Raw genomic sequence first — 7,360 nt, 5'->3', positions numbered from 1 at the left:
TAAGACGGTTATTTTGAGGCGCTAGCCTGCCATCTTATGAGTCTGCTGGCTCCCCGATTAAAGTCTCTTCCTTGCCCCAACATCTCCTCTCTCGGCTTCATCGGCCCATCGTGTGGCTAGCAGAGTGAGCTTGGACTCCATAACACCACCAGTCTAAAATACAAGGTAAACATCCAAAAGATGACTGTAACGGATTGAAGCACATCAAGTAGATAAAACGTCATGAATTCAGAGACAGCCTAAAACAAACAACAAACAAAAAACTGACCAGATAACCAGCTCTCTATTCTAAAACCTGATAAAAGGAAAGACGCAGTTATCTTGTTTTTTCTGTATAATTCATCATTTTAAAATTTTTATTGGAGTATAGTTGATGTAAGATGTGTTAGTTTCTGCTGTAGAGCGAAGTGAATCATTTATACACATATCCATATGTATACATATATCTACCCTTTTTTAGATTCTTTTCCCATATGGGTCATTACAGAGGTTGGAGAAGAGTTGCCTGTGTGACATGAAATGTTTTCTGCTTTATGCTCTACCAGGAAACAAGCCTTTTCCAAATGCAAATTTCTGAGCCCAGGTGAAACATAGCCAGCTATTGGGAAACCATTAGCTACTTTCGTCCCTGGTAAGTGCTGAGGAACTGGGGGATATTTAGAGGCAGCCATCCTCCACATTTGCTTTCTCTTACAGTACACAAGGAATTAGTATGTGAACAATAAAGAAAGCAGGATTGGCCCCAGATGGCTAGAGGCTTATGAAAGAAATGATTTCAGCAAGCCCAGATGCTTGCATCTTTCTATACATAGAAGATGACTAAATCTCTTCATGTAGGAGATTTTGTTTTCTCTTGATTAACAGTAATCGTCGCATATTCAGATTACCTGCCCCTGGCTGCAAAATTGTATATAGTCTGGCTCCTCCCCCACCTCCTCGGAGTCAGCTCTCTCGGAATCACCTGAGATACTGTCCCCCGGACTCAAGTCCTAACACTTCCACCGAATTAAACCTCTCAACTTTGAGGTTGCACGTATTATTTTTAGTCGACACCTGCATTATACAGTAGGTTATCAATTTTTACATATAGTAGTGGCATATATATGTCAATTCCAATCTCCCAATTTATCCCTCCTTCCCTTTCCCCCAGTAACATAAGTTTGTGTATAAACCTTATTTTGTGCTTAGTCACTCAGTCTTGTCCAACTTTTTGTGACCATGTGAACTGTAGCCCTCCAAGCTCCTCAGTCCATGGGGATTCTCCAGGCAAGAATACTGGAGTCAGTGGCCTTTCCCTTCTCCAGGGGATCTTCCCAATCCAGGGATTGAACCCAGGTCCCCTGCAGTGCAGGTGGATTCTTCACCATCTGAGCCACCAGGGAAACCCAAACCTTATTTTAGAGTTCACCAATAGTTGATGGCAGAAACTTCTTCTTTAGAGATGAATACCAGCTGATAAAAGCAGAAGGAATGATAGAGTGAGGAAACCTTTTTTTAATCACCTATTGGAAGAATGAGTCTAGGCAATGGTCATTAACAGATGCTAAAGCCCTTAGGTGACAGGTTGACGGGGACTACAGAGGAGGGATCAGCCTGGTGGTGAGCCAGGAACCTGCTATCAATCTTAATGAATATTACTAAGAGGGTAACAGGACATTATGGTATGATGCAAACCAAATACACAGTATTTCCTCTGAAGCAGCCTTGCTGAAAAAGTTAAGCTGAATCTAAGCAAGCCTCTGGATCTTTTCATTTAACAGGAAATTCAGCAGAGGAACTAGTTAGAAAATGTCAAGTCAATGCCGTGGGACATTTTCCAGGGCAATTGATCTGACTTCTCCAATAAATTCATGACATGGAACCTAGGTGGTGGCGGTGGGGGTGGGGGGGGGGGAGGTGCAATACAGATGTGAGACTTTAGACTTAGAGGTTTAACACCTAAAATTAGTATGTGGTCTTTGTTCAGATCCTGATTCAAAGGAGTCAACACTTAAAAAAGATTTTTGAAAGACAAATGCCATATGATACCGCTTACTTGTGGAATCTAAAGTATGCCACAGATGGGCCTGTCTGCAAAATAGAAACCGACTCACAGACTTGGGAGTGCCAAGAGGGAGAGGGGTATAAGAGAGATGGCTTGGGAGTTCGGGATTAGTAGATACAAACTATTCTCCTACAGTGGTCCTACTTTATAGCATAGGAACTAAAATAAAGTTAGTATCCTGGGGTAAAGCCTCATGGAAAAGAACATAAAAAAATATATATGTAGGTATAACGGAGTCACTTAGCTGTACTGTAGAAATTAACACAACATTCTAAATCAACTACACTTCAATAACAAAAATAAATTTAAAAAATATTTCTGAGGCAGCATAGAAAACCTGGAATATAGACCAGATATTAAATGACCGTGGGCAAGAATTATCAGTTTTGTTTGTTGTAATAATGGCAGAATAGTTAAATAAAAAAGAAAAAAAAATGTTTATTGGTTATGGGCTCATACTGAAGTGTTTAGGATAAAAGTAGATGATAGTTTGGATTTTTCTAGAAACATTCCAATATAGGAAAAGAAAGAAAAAGAAGGGAATAAAGAGATGAAACAGGATTGGAAAATATGGGCATCCTTCAAGATGATTAAAGAAACTCATGTGAACCCATTATGCCAGTCTTTCTAATCTTGCATGTGTGTTCATTCACTCAGTCGTGTCTGACACTTCGTGATCCCATGGACTGTATAGCCCACCAGGCTCCTCTGTCCATGGAATTTTCCAGGCGAGAATACTGGAGTGGGTTGCCATTTCTACTCCAGGAGATCTTCCTGGCCCAGGGATTAAACTCAAGTCTCCTGCATTGACAGGCGTTCTTACCACTGAGCCACCTGGGAAGCCCTCTTTCTAAGCTTATGTGTTTTCAGTGTTTTCCATAATAAAAGTTCCAGTAGGATCATTGAGATGTTGCTTCTTGCAAATGTTAGATCCTAGAATACAAGTTCAAGACACCAAAAGTGTGCCCTATATGCTAGAGACTGCAAGGAGTCACGGAGAGAGATGTTTGGGCTTTTCTGAGACGGGATTTCAAGCATGTTAAGGCAAACCATCTGATGATGGAGCGGGCCACCGAGGTGCATTCCATTCTCATTACAGCAGAGGTTTTATGGAGCCGGGTTTCTCAGCGTGGTGTCTGGCATGCTGCGAAAGGAGTAGCCGTGCGCTCTTTCCTGTGGGGTCTTGAAACCGGTGGTCGGGAAACCAAGCAGCACACTCGGAGAGGTGGAGAGCTCAGGTTAATCACGCGGGAACCAAGCAGCACACTCGGAGAGGTGGAGAGCTCAGGTTAATCACGCGGGAACCAAGCAGCACACTCGGAGAGGTGGAGAGCTCAGGTTAATCACGTGGGAAACCAAGCAGCACACTCGGAGAGGTGGAGAACTCAGGTTAATCACGCGGGAACCAAGCAGCACACTCGGAGAGGTGGAGAACTCAGGTTAATCACGCGGGCAGGCCCAGATGTGTCAACACTCCAAGCTCTGAGGCCCAAACAAAGAAGTTACAGGGTTTTTATAGACAGACGATAGTGGGCAGCACTAGCTGCTATATGCTGGTTTAAACTAAGAAGTTTCGCGAGCCGGAACAGCAATCTTGACGGGGAGGGGAATGCCTGAGCTTTACATGAACAGGCATGATTAAGCAGGTTTGCAGGGGCCGGGCGATTGCAGGACGAGGGTGAGTGAGATAAGCTCCAATTCCTAGCATTGTAAGTCCCCACTTTCTGAGACTTCCTGACCTACGTGATCCAGAATTTGTAAGGAGTAAGCTGAGCTACAGAGGCAGGACAAGCAGGAGGTTATGTAAAAATTTTCACTTTTCCTCTTCAATATTGCTCCTTGTTGAGCGTCTTTGACAGGCTCCATCTCTGCAGCTGTAACAAGGAGGTCTGACTGCACCATAACTCACATACTAATAACAAAAGCCCGCGTGGCTCGCTGGGGATTTACTGTTTTCCAGTTCCTGTCATACAGCTGACAAGGAATGTCTTATTTTATGATCCTGAAACTGGGCAGGACCCTAAGGGGCCTTCCCGGGACAGACCCTCCCCCGACACCCTCTGCTGTGGCTCTTCTCTGAAGTGCCTAGATAATAGCATCTGATGCACACTCCCTGAGTTGATTTACAGATGCTAAAACCACCACCAAATGGAAGAAATTAGCCACCTGATGACCCTGAGCACTTAGCCCCCAGACCTACTGGCGCCTGAGGATTGATTCCGTTAACCCCTGCAACAAGGCCTCTTTATGTCTGCATCAGCCAAGCACAGAATTGTGCACGAGCTGATCACAGCCCCTGCGAGTCCCTCTCCCTCACCTGGCTTTTAAAAACGCTTTGCTGAAGTCCAAAGAATTGATGGTTTTGAACTGTGGTGTTGGAGAAGACTCTAGAGAGTCCCTTGGACCGCAAGGAGATCCAACCAGTCCATCCTAAAGGAGATCAGTTCTGGGTGTTCATTGGAAGGACTGATGCTGAAGCCAAAACTCCAGTATTTGTCCATCTGATGTGAAGAGCTGACTCCTTGGAAAAGACCCTGATGCTGGGAAAGATTGAAGGTGGGAGAAGGGGATGACAGAGGATAAGATGGTTGGATGGCATCACCAACTCAATGGATATGAGTTTGAGTAATCTCCAGGAGTTGGTGATGGACAGGGAGGCTTGGTGCGCTGCAGTCCATGGGGCCTCAACTGAGTGACTGAACTCAACTGCTGAAGTCCATCAGAGTTCAGGTCTTTGAAGCACACTAGCTGCTTGGACTCCTTGCCTGCTGCCCTGTAACCAACCCTGTACTTCCCTTCAGCACAACCCAGTGTCAGTTGATTGGCTTTTCTGCACAGGTGAGCAGACCCAAGTTTGGTTTCATGACAACCCTACAGTACGTGTTCAGACTTCAAGTGGATCTGGATGTTTCCAGTTGGGGAAATTTCAGCTTTCGGAGGTTAACTCGTCACCATGGAGCCAAGACTCCCTCCCTGAATTTGTACACAGTCTTCCGGTGGGTCCAGCTTTTTTTTTTTTTTTTTTGAGGGAACTGATCTTCCCCACCCCACCCCGGAGAAGGCAACGGCACCCCACTCTAGCACTCTTGGCCTGGAAAATCCCATAGACGGAGGAGCCTGGTAGGCTGCAATCCATGGGGTCTCGAAGATTCAGACACGACTGAGCAACTTCACTTTCACTTTTCACTTTCACACATTGGAGAAGGAAATGGCAACCCACTCCAGTGTTCTTGCCTGGAGAATCCCAGGGACGGGGGAGCCTGGTGGGCTGCCGTCCATTGGGTCGCACAAATTCAGACACGACTGAAGTGACTTAAGCAGCAGCAGCAGCAGCAGATCTCCCCCTACTCCTGGAATTATATTAAATATGCTCAATCCCACTCCTTCCTAGTTTTTCTTCCACCTAATACTTAGAAAGTCTCCATAGGCACCCAGGTGTACAGAAATTCTGTAGGTCAGATCCTCGTCTTCAAGAAACCAGCCAGGATCTCTTTATCCCAAGATACCACCTACGCTCTTCTGATAGGCCTGGTTCAGCCAAAGTACATTCCTTCTTTAGATCGAGGTTAAGAAAACTGCATTTTATTCAGGCAAAACTGTCACCCTTCCACAGCTCCGGCCTGCGATACACACATGTACCAGGGACCATCTGATTCCATTCAGTCAGTTCAGTTCAGTTGCTCAGTCATGTTTGACTCTTTGCGAACCCATGGACTGCAGCATACCAGGCCTCCCTGTCCATCACCAACTGCTGGAGCTTGCTCAAACTCATGCCCATTGAGTCGGTGATGCCATCCAACCATCTCATCCTCTGTCATCCCTTTCTCCTCCCACCTTCAATCTTTCCCAGCATCAGGCTCTTTTCCAATGAGTCAGTTCTTTGCATCAGGTGGCAAGGTATTGGAGTTTCAGCTTCAACATCAGTCCTTCCCATGAACACTCAGGACTGATCTCCCTTAGGATGGACTGGTTGGATCTCCTTGCAGTCCAAGGGACTCTCAAGAGTCTTCTCCAACACCACAGTTCAAAAGCATCAATCCTTCGACTCTCTGCTTGCTTTACAGTTAGTTCCGTTGCTGAAGCCAATAAATGTCCGGGCCTCTGCTGCCCTCTAGTGTCTAATCTGAAGATAATCACTGTTGCTTTCAGGGGATATAGGCTTACAAGTTAACTTTTTTCACCTATTTTTTTCTTTTTTTTTCCCCCCCTTTGCTTTTAAAACACATCATCAAGATTATGTCTTATTTAAAAACTTTATTAATACATGGCACCATGGTCTGTCATACTGTATATGTAATTTCAACAAGAAAATTTACATCGTTCACATAGGTAGACATTAAAATTTTACTGGCCTGAGGATTCAGCTTATAAGCACCCATAGCTTTATAATCTTATGGAGCTTGCCAAATTTACTCCAATTGGTGAAATCAGCAATTTCATATCTATTAGCCTAAACTGTTTTCCTAACATATCCCCACACATTTTCAGGATTAAAATTTTCTTTAAAACAAAGTGTCATTTAGTTTCAACCCTGAGAGCTCAGTTGGTAAAGAATCCGCCTGCAATGCAGGAAACTCCGCTTGATCCCTGGGTCGGGAAGATCCACTGGAGAAGGGAAAGGCTACCCACTCCAGTATTCTGGACTGGAGAATTCAGTCCATGGAGTTGCAAAGAGTTGGACAGGACTAAGCGACTTTCACTTTCATTTCCATTTCCTATGGCAACCCTGTCTGCTTTGTGCTGGGTACTCTGGGCGTGGCAATCAGAAACCTGCCTCTGTCCTCTGAATTCAGCTCACAAATTACTCCAAGAAGCCTCTTTTCTCCCCCCAGGCAGGCCTGAAATCTGCCTTCCAGAGTCCTGCTCCTGCTTCAGGACTGCCAGTGGGCTCATCACTATAATCACGTCCTCGTTTGTCTCTCCCACGTGGAGCCTCTCCAGGATGGGGATCTTTGCTGCTGCCCTCTGGAGCGCTGACGTTCACTGGGAGCCCAGCATTATCAGGGCTCTTTAATGAATGTTTGGTGAGTGAATGAATGAATGACGAGGGTAAGGGAGAGCCCAGTAAGACAAAGGCTCAGCAGAGCACATTACTACTAACAGTGCAGAACCAGTGTCTCATTCCAATTAGAAAAATAATGAATAAAAGACCCAATGGATGGGAATTCAGGTAGATGGAAAAGGTTTGTTTTTTCCTAGCATATATAACAAACTACTGTAACCTCTTTGTACTGAAGCTTCCATAAAAACCCACAAGGATCAGTTTGAGTTTTCAGGTTGGTGAACAGGTGGAGCTTAGGGGAGAGTGGTGCCTGG

Source organism: Bos taurus, chromosome 20, assembly GCF_002263795.3.
Source record: "Bos taurus isolate L1 Dominette 01449 registration number 42190680 breed Hereford chromosome 20, ARS-UCD2.0, whole genome shotgun sequence".
NCBI classification, from domain to species: domain Eukaryota; kingdom Metazoa; phylum Chordata; class Mammalia; order Artiodactyla; family Bovidae; genus Bos; species Bos taurus.
The sequence above is the reverse complement of the archived record's forward strand: the minus strand, read 5'-3'. Positions refer to the sequence as shown.